The sequence below is a fragment of the Protopterus annectens genome, chromosome 10.part0 (assembly GCF_019279795.1).
Source record: "Protopterus annectens isolate FY-2018-M chromosome 10.part0, PAN1.0, whole genome shotgun sequence".
Classification (NCBI taxonomy): Eukaryota; Metazoa; Chordata; order Ceratodontiformes; family Protopteridae; genus Protopterus; species Protopterus annectens.
The window spans coordinates 591,743,046-591,759,679 of NC_056744.1; positions in this window are offsets into that span (position 1 = coordinate 591,743,046).

Consider the following 16,634-nt stretch of genomic DNA (forward strand, 5'->3'; position numbering starts at 1 on the left):
ACAGACAATTAGGAACCAGTATTCCCCAAAGAATGAGACAGAAAACTTTCAAGCAGTTTCTGCGGAAAATGGAATCAGATAAGAAATGACGGAGGAGGAATTATTGGAGTAGTCTTTAATGTCACACTAGCTTCTGAGAAAAGCAGTTGTTTTGTAAAAAGAGAGCACAGCATAAAGATGACAAATTACTTACAACAGAACATGAAAGAAGGACGGCAGAAGGTAATGTGAAGAGAAATTCACACTGAAGAAAGGAAGTATATATATATATATATATATATATATATATATATATATATATATATATATATATATATATATATATATCAGACCCTGCAGTGGTAGAAATCACAATGACAAGGAACAAAGAAGAGGAGGGTTTGGCATGGAGATGAGCAAACTAAAAGTATAAAGTTCAAGAAATGAAGCAACAATAAAAAATAGAGTGATAGAGGAGGCAATGGAGAATACACTATTAGACAGAGCATAATTGATAAAACACTGGCATAAAGGAATCAAAACAGCAGTTATTGGGAAAATCATCAGAAAAGATAGGTGGAAATGCAGCAAAATCAGAAAGAGATGGCAAAACTAGAAGGAAAACTGAGCAAGACACAAGCTGAATCATGGAAAATGGTATAGATAAAGAAGCTCTAGGAGACAGGAAGGATTACTAAAAACTGAACTAGAAGGAATAGATACAAGTGTGGTAGAAGTAAAGAAATGGCACTGGAAGAAATATTGATGAATAGCCAAGAAGGAATATGAAATATCAGGCAAGAAGTCTAAAAAAGCAAAAGCTGAGGGAAAGGGACTAAAAATTAGAAGAAAAGAGAATGAGATCACACAGGAGGACATTGGAGTAAGGAAAGCAGAATACTATCAACAAATATTTCATGAACTGGTTGTAGAACAAGAAATCCAATTGGAGGTCACAGACAGAGGGGGAAAAGGGTCTCAAATAACAAGCCAAGACCAAGTGAAAAACCTGATGCAGGGAACTCCCACAAATACTCATTTAGGCTTAAAACCTACTTAAGTGGCTAGAAAGTAAGATAGGAACTAAAGGCAACAACAAAAAAGGGCAAATGGGATAGTGTGGAAAATATAAAACAATGAGTGAGGAGGGGATAAAGATATGTAACAAAACATGACATGAGGAAGAAGGAGGACATATTTATATAAGAAATAAACATATAGAAAAAATGTAAGGAAATGGGATAAAATGAGAAAAGGAATTTATATAGGCAGTGGCAGAAGGACCAAATCCAAGACCATATAAGAATTCATACAGAAATTTGGATTAGCACTATGTGAATGGTAGACATACACCAGACAGTTTGAAAAATGGCTGAATAAGAGTGAGGAAGGAGAAACTCAGGGAAGGAAAAGAAAGAATAGAGGGTAAAGGAGAGCTTTGGAATGATGGGAAAACAGTGGAAAGGTAAAAGCTGAATGATTTATGAAGATTTGAGGAAGAAAGTGAAGGACACCAAAGAAACAGAGAAGGAAAGGATGGAAGAAGAGAGAAGGTTGGCAGACTGGGGAAGCTGAATGGTGAAAAGTCATTAAAATACCATCAGAGATACAGAAATTGCATGGTGAGGAAGATCTAACATTAAGATTGCTAACAGAAGGTATCTCACATTGAAAATATTATATTAGGAGGGAAAGAAAAATAAACCCAATGTGGTGGAAGTGCATGGTGGAAGAGGCAGTCATAAAATATGTGATCCAGGAGTATACCTGGAAACAAAAGTATAGGCAGAGGCCCTGGATATCTGAAAAAGGGTATATGGAAAAGATGAATATCACCTTTAAATTCTGCATGTTCTGTGTAGAGACTGAAGAGAAAATTAAATGTTGCTATAAGACTAATAGTAATGGAGATGAAAAGTGCCGAAGCCAGGAAATGGAAAACAAAGGCCAGAGACAGAAAGGGGAGCTGGACAAAAGATTGCTAGATGTTGAAAGAAGATGAATAAAACTAAAGAAAGGGAGAAACAGGGAAAAAAGTAAGGAATGAATGGAAGGAGACAATGATTTCTACCAGTTTGGGTAGGGGGGAAATAGAGCAGCAATGAGAAGCAGTAAACAGCAGGTGTAAAACAAAATGTACACCATGTATGAGGATTGCACTGTGTGTAATTGTGAATGGATATGAAAAATAAAGGAAAAAAATTCTCCAGACTCAGGTTTAGTAATGCATGACGGTCATAAGGCAGAACTGGTCAACAAATGGATGGACAGATGTATGTTTAAAGCAAATATTTAACTAATATTATCTATTAGCCAAAGATTTGCTTCACTTAGCCTCCTTTTGTCTACTTTGTGATTCAGAGCAAGTCATTTACCCAGACAGTGGTCACCAGTAAGCCCTGCAAAAAGGTTTGTGCCTAATGGATTTACTCACATTTTAGTTACCTGCCAAAGGAAACTGCTGAGACTGTAGCAAAATGGACCTGAGAAGCAGAAGAGACATAACAGAATAGAGTATTAGGGGGATAATTCTCAGAAATGTTACATGTACCAGACACCAGCACAATGACAAAGAGAAAGACTGTGGATTATGATGAATAACTGTGGCAGTGACTAAGGGGAAATGACTTAGGAGTGAAATTAGGATGTGGGAAGCCTGTCACAGAAACAAGGTCTATATCCCTAAGAGGATTCTTCATCTAACAGGAGATGAGATCATATCAAAGGCACTGAAAAGAGTATAAGCACTCACAGAAGGGATTAAAGGAAATATAGACATTGCGTACATTAGGAAAGCAAACAGACAATGAGGTTAACTTGGATAGTTGAGTATTATTATTATGATGACTATTATTATTATTATTATTCAAAGCAAGGAGTCTGGGTAGGAAGACTGCAAGATGCAAATATTGAGGCTGGACAGAAGAGTGAATAAAGCCACTATCAGCAAACATGGGTCCTTGAAAATATGGCATGGGACATATAGATGCCAGGGTTAACTCATTCAGAAATGACAGAGATGGGAGCATTTGTGAAGCATGGCATACACTGAGCATTTGTGAAGCATGGCATACACTGAGTACATTGTGACGTACACTTTTGAAAAATAATTTATTTTGTAACAAGATGAGCTAGAACTTAAATTTTAAAAATTGCTTATTTATCATTATTTCTAGAAGACTGAATGATATAAGCAGAAAGACTGGAAAGAAGTGCGAATATTGCCATTATCACTGAAACATGCACCATTGAAAAAACACATAGGATGGGGCATAGAGGTACCAGAGTATAGATTGTTCAGAAATGACACAGATGGGAGGGTTTGCTCTGCTAGTCATACACCAGGTACATTGCAGTATATACATTTTAAAGATTAAAATATGAATGAGATGGGATAGAATTTAAATAAAAATGGCTTATTTATCATGATTTATGTGTATAGACATAGGAGACTCTAAAATGTTTTTCTCTTTAAGCTGTAACAAATGTAGCAAACAATTGCTACAGTTTATACACTACATGGACAGCTACAGTTCTCAGGTTTTAGTTAAGGAAGATTTTTCTTTCTTTTAAATTGTAGCAAACTGCTTGCTAACAGTTTAGACCACACACGGAGCATTACAACTCTCAGGTTTGACTGCAAATGGAATACCAGCTTTTAAAAGACAGTACTACACTAAAGACCAGTCAGAATCAGCCAGCCACATGCCTACCCAATACTTTACAGCCTGGGCAGTTGCCCCTTTAACCCCACCCTAGCTACACTACACATGGAGATGATTACCGGAATGAGGAGTAGAGAAGGAATCATGGAACCATTCAAGAGGTCATCAGACAGGTACAGAATGGGTGATGGGGAAGGGAAGAAAATGTAGAACTGATGTAAAATATTAAACGTCCTTACAGACCTGACAAAGTCCATAGTGTATTCCTGTCATCTTGTAAAAGTAATGTAATGTAGTGCACTGCAAAGTAATGTAATGTCATGTTTTATAGAAGGTAGCACCTGTTCCACTGAAAACATCAAGTGTACTCAGTTTTATTTTTCTGGTATAATAGAAACACTCAAGATGAGAAAGAGATTCAAGTGGCTGCCAAATGTGCTTTAAAAATTGCATACTCACCTATCCACTACAGCTCCACATGATAAAGGCACAACATCATGGCCTTAATAGTGACTTCTTGAATGAAGCGAACCACACAAGCAATCTTAAAACATAGCTCAGGGTTACATACACAATTTATTCTTAATTAATACATCCTTAATGCACATGTAAACTGTTATGCACTAAATGTTCTGAGCTTATAATGGTTATCTGTAAGAGAATACTACTGGAAGAATGTCATTGTCACTTTCTATTAAGTATGTTTAATATCATCTATATCCATTTATTGTCAAAGTTTATATACTTTATCTAACACTGTATTCATTTTTCATGTATATTTATGCAACTTTTTGAGCTGCTGATTTCTTGAATAACTAAGAGAAGTTTGTCAAAGTTCAATGTTTCACTTTTTTTGCATGGCAAAGCTTTAGCAACTATTGGGTACAATTGACAAGGAAGACGATTGAATCAAACAGAGATTAAATGAGACTCTGTGATGTAAGGACATTAACATTTTCAAGATTCAGTATTTGCTTGCTTCAGAAACAAACTACCTACTCTTCTCTGTGATTTGAGTTTCTCTAGAGACCTTTTTTTAATGTTTATTTTTTTTTATGTTAGATCAGCTGTGTCCCAATCAGCTTGTCCACTCTCAGATATTTCTGTCATGGGTATGAGTGGGTATAATGACTATGCCTAGACTGTGTGGAGGGGATGTGGGAGCCTCAACTTCTGTGTTAGACGTATCCTCATTAAACCCCACACTGTGCCTCTCCATCACTACCTTACTCATCGGAGGCTACTGATCTTCCAATATCAGACAGCTAGAAGTCTAAAAGGTGATACCAGCCAAACCTGTGAATACACAAAGAAAACAACAAGCAGGATAAATACAAATAATTACAATAAACTACTTACACCTGAATAAAGGAAAAACACATGCAAATGCAAATAACCATAGATCAATATATACTTAAAGACAAAAAGTGTGTACATAAACATCTCAATGTACAATGTACAAGTGGATGTCATACTTCAATACCAGATATTTCTAAAATGCAAACTGCATTTTAAAGAGATATTATAAGCAAAAAATGTAGAGCTACTTAAGAAAAACTTTAACTTTAAAAAATGTTATATATATATTTGAATGGCATACTGGAGATATGACTGGTTGAAATCCTCTGATTGTCCTCCATCTCTGCCCCAACATCCATAACAATATTCTGGACTTCTTTGTATCTGTCTGGATCTGTTACAGTTGATTCAAACTCCTCCATCTCAATGAGTGGTGGTTTGGTAGGAGCTCACCCACAGTAGCTCTTCACTGCCATACCATAGCTATGGCTCTGACATTAGCCTTCCTGATCGTATCACTAGTCCTGTATCAGATACTCTTATAATCATGACCCCGAGCGCCTACAGCATTCACATCCTTGACCACCTGTTGTCAGTCAAGGTCATAGAAGGGCCTGTCAGCTAAATGAGGATCTAGGAGCTATGCCTCATGGAGATGGAGGTCCTGGACAATGACCTCATTCTCAGCCTCTAAGAATGGACATTTACATGGGACTGACCCCTTCTTTTGGATTTTGGTGACATATCCCTGTTGTAATGGAAAAATGTATATCTGACACAACCAACATGAAAGGGGGTGGGAGGTAAAGGCTAATATAATACAGGAGGGAAACTACTCATTATGCAGACTTCATCTTTTAAAACAGAAAAAATATTTCTGGAGTATATTAGTGCAAAACCTATAAAATCCTCATATGCCACAAACTGATAAAATATATTCTACACCAATGAACAAACACTGATGCCATGGATGCCATAGAAAAATAAAAAAGCATACAACTTCTTGGCTGATGCTACAGCAGAAGCAAAGAATATTTTTTAATGTAATAATGACCCACATAAGCTTCTACAAGTCAGCCATGTCTGAACATCCTCAGAATGTTGCCAGAACCCACAGAAATAGAAGCAAAGGATAATGGTAATAACAGCTGTTAGAATGTTGATTACAAAACATGACTTTGCAAAGTTTATTGCAAAGCCACCAGTTGTATAGTCACCAACAGTTTTCTTTGGCTGTACTTGGAAAGCCAAGCAGTCTTTCCTGGCACAATGGAAGCTCCATAGCCCCTGGTGTACTTATATGATGTAGATTACTGAGTATGTTAATTAGCTGTCAGCTCATTCTTATTCCTAAATCACTCCATCTGTTAGAAGTTCTGGGCAGGTAAATATGGTGTTACTACCTACACAAACACACACACACACACACACACACACACACACACACACACACACACACACACACACACACACACACACACACACACACACACACACACACACACACACACACACACACACACACACACACACACAGTACAAAAGCTTGCACGTGTGACTCAGTAGCAGTTCTGCACATTAAATTACATGTTAAGCACTTCTGCCAATAAGAAGTACACTTATGGAGACTGTGTCAGAGAGAAAAGTCTTACTAAGATTGTTTTATTTATATTTGCTTAATGAGGAAAGAAACTTAGTACACACTTTAGTTAATAGAAAGAAGATTATGTACATATGATGACAACATGTCTACAACTGATAGGATATATGTTCAGCACACACACATACCAGAAAAGACTTCATACTCTTTACAAAATGTAATACAGTCATAGCACAAAGGCGTTCCAGTGAAGTAATGCATACCAAAGGAAATCCAACACTCTTGTCTTGCAGACATTTGTTTATAATCTTCCATGATTTACTAGCATTACTTCTACAAGGATTACATTCACACACAGTTTTACTGTGATGGGACAAATGACAACTGTGTCACAACATGGGTATATTGCTGTTCAAATGTAAATGTCAGCAGTTCAATGCTGAGTACATGTGCTTGACTTTCTATATTTTGCAAATGTTCAGTTAGCAAAAACTGTTAATCACTGTTTCATGGTAAAACCACAGGTGCATGGTCCAAATCTAGGCAAGGTGACATTTCTGCCAAATTAGGGTTCTCTACTGTCAGCATTTTACTTGTATAAGCTACAAAAGGTGAGAAATCATCATATTGATTTATACATAAATTCTCTTTATTCAGCTTCATCCTTTGCATGATGGTTGACATTGGCCATCAGGGCCCATCAACAATGACCCTTAGTGAATGGCACTTCATTTCCTATGGCAAAAACTCAAGATGGAATTTCTCATAAAAATAGAATTTGCCATCAGTATAGCAAATGAGACTGGAGGCATTGCAGCTTAGTACTGAATGTAAATAATACATCTGTATGCAACTTTGTCAATGGCTGACGTTAATGAAATATACTGATACTTTACCTGTATGGGTCATAATATCTTTTTTCTGTACTAGAACTTGAACCACACATGACATTTAAAGGTGAATGTTGCAAAACACTTGTGTATAATGGCTGCTAAGCCAGATCAATGTGATTTGTATCACTTGCAGTATGCATAGCACTGATTATAATAAAACCACACCTCTACACGCATGATGTTAAAAGTAGCACTGTGCAAAAGTATGAGGCAGGAAAACAATAATAGATTAGGAAAATATAAAGAGCATGGCGACACAGTTTAAATATAACTATTGCCATGGCTTCTGTGGATACTTTTTTTAATTTATTTTTTGTTGATTAGGTTAGTCCCACTAGGCTAGTAGGCTCTTTTCAGGGGAGATCAGAGCTGATATTTATACTAAGGAAAATTTGGCCAGGGCATCAAGGAACTTCTCCTATTTTTTCTGATAGGTGCCATGTCATCTTTAACATCAAACTACCACAAACTCAAGCAGATAGGGCCGTAGTTTCATCTGAAGATATTGTTTTATTACCCAAAGTATAAATTGTACTGATATATGTTGTGTAGAACATCACCTCATGTAAACACTGTATGATCCCTTCCTCGATATGTTTTATAACATTAATGCATCATAATGTCAATGAAAATAACATATCATCACAGAAAGTCAGCAATTCAAAAAGTGGTTCTTATTTTTTGTATGACAGTTGGCATGAAACACCATTACTCTGCAGGAATGAGTTTAGAGAACAGACACTTTTTGTCCTATGGCAAAACGTCAGGAAATAATTTTGCATTCGCTAAGACTTTGCTGTTGGCTGCTTAAGTAAGCTTGGCCTCAACTCACTTCTGTTAGCTTTGAAGATATTAGAAAAATCTATGCAATGGAAACGTTTACACAGGAATACATATTTGCTTCAAAGCATTCCTTCAATAAAAGAACACCTCAAAGTGCTACAGTTACAGGATTGTCATAAGTAAGTCTATACCCAATCATTTTCAGAATTGTATACATCAACTTATACCATTGGAACATCATTTCTCCTGTGGCACTAACAGTTAATATACAGAACAAAAAAAGTTTAAATTATTTTTGTAATGGGTTCAGTTCCATTGCTTTTAACATTTTATGTGCCACCAAGGCATTGTTCATTGCTTAAACAAATTTTTCATAAAGGTTCCACTGAACAAAAACAATGCCATGAAGATGTTCATGTCATATTTGTCATAATGTTCATGTTATGAATGCTATCAGCAATCCCAAAGTACATGCTCAGAGGTGGCAATATATTATTTGAAATGTAAATAAGTTATCAACAATAACCAGCATTTGTACACACATGGCCAAGTCTTACTCCCATGTTTCTCACATAAATTGAATAGTAAAGAAATAATACCCACATTTCATTCCATTATATTTCTGTGCTTTTTTTGTCATGCAGATACAGTTGTCTGGCTTGTACATCATTGGTCACAATGAGACCTGAAGTGGGCAGCAATTCCCTGCCATTCTTCCTGCTGTCTTTGAGAAGAAATTGCAGGTGATGATGACAGTAGTGTTTAATTTAGTGCAGAGGTGGTGTGTGGAGGACGCCATGATTTTTGTTGGGCTCCATAGTTGAAGACTACTGCAGGATAACTATACCAGTTCACACTGCAAGGCTGTGGCTTTGGAAATGTTTTCCAAAGCTGTCACTAGTGCAACTGTCATCCCACACATGGATGAACAATGTCATCACTATTATAGTGACTTTAAAAGACACATGCAGGGCCTCCTTCTTTGATGGAAAGAATATAATCAAACCCACATCACCTGGAATTGAGTAAGTATAGAGGCCCATTACCAGGCAATACAATTCTAGGGTTTGCCAACAGAAATGTTCATTGATTTTCTTTATTTGTTCTGTTCAGCTTCTATGAGATTGAATGCAATAGAAAGGCACATCAGGCGAGACTACAGTGCCTCAGTGAGGCATGGGATAAGTACGGCTCAGGTATGACTGATAGCTATTTCACAGTAGAAGTGAGTTTAAGAAAGTACTTTATAGGCTCAATGTACATAAGTCTACAATTTTTTGGCACAGTAATACATCCATTTGTGTGTGTGTGTGTGTGTGTGTGTGTGTGTGTGTGTGTGTATATATGTATATATACACACACACACACACACACACACACACACACACACACACACACACACACACACACACACACACACACAAAATTTGTATATACTTACACTAGTCATTATTGCAACATTGCATTAACCAATGTTTCAGTAAACATACATCTGTGAGTTAATTAATTTATTTATTTAACATTTGCTTACCAGGAAATTCCAGCTGTGACAGAGCCCATTTTCAGCACAGGCACTGGTTGATAGGCTCCAGACGCATGTCTTTGGAATGTGGGAGGAAACCAGAGCACCCAGAAGAAACCCATATAATGCAGAGAGGACCCTAGCCAAGAATCAAACTGGAGAGCCTCTTGCTGTGAGGCAACAACACTAACTGGTGTACTACTGCACTGCCTGTGATTTCAAATCCAAGCAATTAGTAATTAGGTTCATAGGTTCATACATTCATAGGATGATACTAGGCCATTGGCCCAGAGGCCCTTATAAGCCTAGCCAAGAATTTCGCCCAAGTTTCCACAAAGTCAGCATCTGTTTTCCCTGTCCAGCAGCATATTTATGATTATGTAATCAGTAACATATAATGACATTTTATTCATTTCACATAGTTTATGAGTTGTAATGCAGAAAACAGATGTCTATAGTTACACTATTTGCATAATGTGTATAATAATGATGAGATTAAGGTTTACTTTAACTGACATGTATGACTTCACATTCACATGTGGATATCATCAATCTAAATAGTTATATTTTAATATCCATGTACTGGGAAATATTTCACTTACATAACATTTAAGATATTTTTTATCCTCTCTGTCCTACCAACCTCTCTCTCTCTCTTTTTTTATTTCCTGTTGCAACATGAATAACCAACAGCATGGTGAGCTACACCAGCTACTGAGGCTTGGACCACCATTCCTCAATAAGTGGTTATGATGGCACCAATACAGGCAGCACAGTCACCCAACTTCTGAGTCATAACCTGGCAACATTGCCTCCACCAGTTCTGCACTGTCTACACTACCTGCATTGGCTGCTTCTATCCTTGGGGCGGGGGCACTGTTAGCCACTGGAAGTAATGCTAGTGGAGGTGGAGACTATGACATGCAATAGGAGCTGACAGGCCTGGTGGAGGACATCATGGAGAGGAGACATGGTCCCTACATCAGCAGAATGGAACAAATTTAGCAGTGAATATCCAAACCACTGACCCATTTGGCACTGGACAAGGTGGCTTGGAGAGGTGACAGTGGTGACACTTCAGTGGGTGAAGACTAGATTCCCACTGTTTTCATGGTGGATGGGAATGCATCTTTGATGTCCCATACCCATCCCCATTTATGGTGCCTCACAACCCTTTATGTCCATCAACATCCCTCTCTGTCTTGTATGTCCTTTATGTCTGCACCTGATACCTAACCTACCCTACATACCTACCCCTCTTATTCCCAACTACCTTCCCCGACATTCTTCTCCCTTAAAAAAAAAAAAAATTAAAGGGGCACCTGTCCCAGAAAAAGAGGTACGCTCCATACATAGCTCTTCATTTTGCATATGTGCATATATGACACACTTGGTCTGGTCACACAACATTTTTACATTGTTGTCACACACCCTTCATGTTGCGACTATCCATATTCCTCAAGTTCTTTGCACAAATACAATCTTAATTGTGAAGAAGTGGATAGCTAAGGGGCAGCATATGTTAGTTACTCACCAGTATTTTGCTTATTCTACCAGTACCCACCCCTGTTTGCTTCTTATATTGAATGTTACTCTAATCAGCATGAAAGAAATTGTAATGATGACACACAAAACATTATCAAAACACACAAACATTAGAAGAAATGCCTCAGGATAAATAAATGTTTTTATGCTTGTATACTTCTATTCCATCACAGTTGGCACTGAGCACCATAGACTGCTGCTACTTCCTGTTCTATGTAAAAAAAAAAAGAATTATGTGTGTAGTAATAGTTTCCTATTGGTGCAACAGACAAGCATGCCAGCAGTATACTTCAGTAAGTGATTGTGGCACAATGAAAGCAATGTCAGTGACTTGTATTACTTGTGTATGTTGGGCTGGCTTATTGTCATCAAAATATGAGGAGTTCAGTGTGAGGCTGCCCAGGTACTCCATAATATAAATTAAATAATTTTGGCACTGAAACATATTACCTTTCCAAGCATGTTCCAATAAACTGGTGCAACTGACCACATACTTGAAGAGCAACATTGAGTGCAGTGTATATGTTTTATATGTGTGGCTTATAGTTACCATGCACATTGAATACACATCACAAAGACTTGGCAATGATCCCTCTGGGGGAAAACAGAATTACATGCAATGATACTGAGAAAAGCAGTCAGAAATGCCTGGGTGACACTCCACTTGTTGACATTTGTAAACTGTCACCTGTCACATAACTGCTCAATTCACCTCAATGTATCATTCACAGCACAACAATTTAAGTGAATGATGTGATATATGAGTTATTGCTGCAGTATGTTGTGAGTTGTAATCTACATATTTCTGTTTTGCCTGTCTGTCACACCACATTGGCCAATTACCCAAATACATGTCATGTAAACTACAACTATGTGCTGTCTGACACTTCCAGTAAGACTTCTCCTGTGGCTTGAACAGCTAGTATACAGTTCTTTACGGTGTGTACCTAGAAATGCAGAGGTTGGAATATGGCAATGTATAAGTAATGTATGAGTATAAAACAACAGTGGCAGAAAGCACTGTCTTACCCGGCAGATGGTGATATAGCATGGCTAAAGGATCGTTAGCTCAAAATACATTTTAGAGGATACATAAGCATTTAGAAACAATGAAGACCTTGAAGTGAGTACTTTTCAACAACTGTACTTAAAGTCTTCTGTGGCAGAAACAGTTAATACACAGATCTCTGGAGTGTGGACTTAAATAGGCAGGAATTCATATCTAACAATGTCTAACTACTGTTGCATGAAAGCTAAATGGAATTAGGTAACAATGGCTTCATGAACAGATGTGATGTAGTTAAGTCGATGTAGGGGTAATGTGTGGCTACAGGATTTTGTTCAGTCAGACACATTTTAGGTGAGCCATATGCCTTCAAACACATCAATGAAGTCAACCTTTCAACTCTGTGCTTTCTTACACTTATATGTATGATTTTTTTATTCTGTGGCATCAGCAGTTAATGAGCAGTTCTATATAGTCCTGGCCAAGATAAGCAGGGGATCAAATATGGTAAGGTACATGTGTGTGACACAATAGTGACAGACTGGACTGGCTTACACAAATGATGGTGAACTAGATGAATCTCACTTGTGTGAACACTAAGATGGCTAAAGGTTTTTGAGCCCTGTAAAAATACAATAAAATATGTAAAAATACATTTTAGGAGAGGTATAGCCATTTCAATACACAGTTGCTGTAGTCCCTTCAACTGTGTGCTTCATGATACTTCAGATGTGATTATTTCTGTGACATCAGTGGTTGATGCACAGTTCTACAGACCATGCATTCATGCATTTCTTTAAGACTGGCAAGGTGTAACTACTGAGAGTCTAAGAAAAGGCTTACAGGCAGGGTTGGTTTAGTCAAGAGAATTGATGTTTACAATTTGACTTACTGGAAAGAAGCACATTTGGGGAGAGAGAAAGATCGAGTTGTGTACCCCCTCTAATGAAAATCAAATGAATTCAAACATAATGCTCAGGTTATCCCTTCCAGTGTGTGCTGTCTGACAGCTGTGATAAAAATTCTTGTGTGTTGTCATCAGTTTGAATCCGGTAGTCTATAACTTTTATTGTTTTTATTGTTTGTTCACATATTAGTGGTTACAAGCAATGTTACACAGAGGTTAAACAAAGTGTATAGGATCTGTGTTGTGATATTTTATTTTGGTTTTGGCATGATTAAGTGATGTTCATCTAGTAATTGTTCGACTTACTTATCAGCCTGCCCGGTATAATGATGTATTTCATTGCATGGCATTTAACAGAAAACACCATAAGTAATCAATGTTAAGGAATTGTTATTGTTATTTGTCATTTTAAGAATTTCCCTCTGGCAATCTGTTGACGGACATCTCTTAACATTTTCTACAGTTGATGTACTACCTAATGCAGCTATTGCTGATGCTGCTGTTATGATTTATGTTGTATGTTGTGATCCATGTATTACAATGTGTTGCACAATGCTCAGTTCTGTAGACATTTTTATGTACAAAATGATAGTCTATTGCCCTCAGAGGTGTACTTTGTCATACTCTATTAACTCTGTATAAGTTGCAGCAGCAGGTAGTGTGATATGATGCTTACATATGCGCAAATGCTTTATACTCTAATCACACATAATAACGTGAAACAGTGAATTGAGCAGTTGCCATTACACAATACGGATATCAGGCATATTACTGTGCTTACTTCAACTAGAAGGTAATTTGCATGAGTGATCCTCCTTTCACATGTGTAATCATGTCCATAGGCATGCACTTGACATACATACATACATACATACACACACAGCAGATATTACTCAAATGCCTCCACATGACATGTGTGTCTTCCAGGATTTCCATCTTAGTATAGTTTTCATGATATGTGCCACATCTCCCACGTACACACATCTCATCTGTTATGTTTTACAAACCTGTGCCAGTGTATTGCAGCATAATCTTTCATTCATTTTCTTTTGAATGTGGCAGTTCTGCTTCTGTGTCAAATCCTTGTGGATTGCACTACATACTGATTTGGGATGTGTTAATTATCTCACTTCCTACCCTCACAACATGCAAGATGCTGCCACAACTATTCCTGTTTCCACTATCAATACTTGTATGGGCAATATGTCCAGGTGTACCTTAATGTCCTTACTTGGTCTACAGTTCTATGTGTGTGCTTTCCCATTACCACTACATTGATATTTAAATACACATAAGGCATATGAATGTGTAAATGCGTTAAGTGCATTTTATGTTAAACAACATTTTTCTTTCTGAACATTTACTGCCTGTGTTAACTTTCCCAATGTACAAGACAATGCCAGTGAAGATCTCAAATGTCCACTCCTTCACTCAATGCAATTTGCAACTGTATCAACCTTTCTTGTACACTTGTATTGTTAGGCAACCCCTATCTTTTATGGATTCCAAGTTGCCTGTCTCTTGTTATGTCATGCACACATACTCACTTACTGAACCCAGGTTTATAAACTCTTCTTTGTTTACATTGTGTACAGCAGCACTGCCTTCCTTCAGCTTGGCTGTAAGCTTGTTTTGTGAGGTCAACCTAGGGCTGTTTGATGTGTAAAGTAGCTTGGAGCCTTGTAAATTAGAGTAATAATGTTGGTCATTGCTCACAGCCGGCTAGTCATATTAGCTCCAGTATGACATGTACAGGATGTTAAGGAATCCCAGGGCTGGTCTTCTTTCTGTAATATGGTACATTTTCACACATCTCTAGGTACAAGCTGAGTAACAATCACAAGATTCTGCAAACATGCCTTGTATTTTTATTATAGTTTTTAAGAGTTCAGGAAATTTACTACATGTGAGTGTCTGTATACACACACACACACACACACACACACACACATATATATATATATATATATATAGAGAGAGAGAGAGAGAGAGAGAGATTGATTAATGGATGCACTTTGAAATATTAAAAACATTGACAGAAAAAAACATTCATCCAAAAGGATCAAAACACAAAACATCAGTAAACAAAAATCATAAAACTCAAAGCCTCCCTGCATCACACAATCTCCAACCCCCTGCTAATTATATATATACCAACTCTGAGAATTCTGTGCAGTGGTGAATGGGAAAATTTCCCATTTACCACTGTTCATGATCTCACACAAACTTAATGCCAGCAGAAACAATCAATTGAGTTCAGCAAAGTAAACATTTAATGTTGAATGTTTGATTATATGGATGTTTTCCTTATAGATATAGATATAGATGTGTGTGTGTGTGTGTGTGTGTGTGTGTGTGTGTGTGTGTGTGTGTGTGTATATATATATATATATATATATATATATATATATATATATATATAAATATGTATGTATGTGTGTGTGTGTCTGTGTATACATGTGTAGAGTGAGAGAGAGATATATACACACATGAACACACAAATATATATTTATATGTACAACGTATCAATGAAGGAAGTTGGTGCTTGTAACTAAATGAATGAACACAAAGAAATGTGTATATTATAATTTATTAGTATTGAGGACTTTCATGTCTGCCTGAGACTTCATCAGAATAAAATCATTGAATCCCCACAGTTTTATGTGTGTATATATATATATATATATATATATATATATATATATATATATATATACACTAAAAACTCGACCTGTTATTCAATTTCCTATTAATTGAAGTTAATTGAATTAATTGTCTGTTGAACATACACTGGAGCTTCCAGTATTAAGAACTAAATGTAAACAGTTATTCAACTGAACTACAATACGTATAGTAAATAAACAAATAAATAAAAATTCACCACCATGTATAAAAACATTATGATGTAATTAAAACAAACTATACTTTGTAAATAATGAAAATAGTTAAAACTTCCTAAAAAAAGTCAATTATTAAATAAATCAATGCTTCACAACTTGTCAGCCATTGATTTTAAAACATTGATTGAAATAGTTTTGTTCAACCCAGGTGGTACACAGGCATTAATTTTAAGTTGCCAAAGAAGTGCCTTAAATTTGAGTTGGTTGTCCCACTCATCACCCCTAGGGTTAATGCTAATCTTGTCAATAATGTCAAAGTAAAACCTTTGCAGTTGTGACATAGACAAGAATGTTTACACAGAGCACTAGCCTTGCTTTTAGTTTTAATGTCATAGCTGTGCTCATAAATTCTTTTCCTTAATGCCCTCTCTGTCTTTTCTATGTAAAATGATGGGCCTGTATTACCTTTGGCTAAGTAAACTATCATTGTAGTTGAGCAGGATCCTTAAATAAATCTAATACTGTTGTCATTTATGAATAGTTGTTCAGCCTGAATAATATATTTGGACTGCTTACAGTTTCCACATTTCTATGT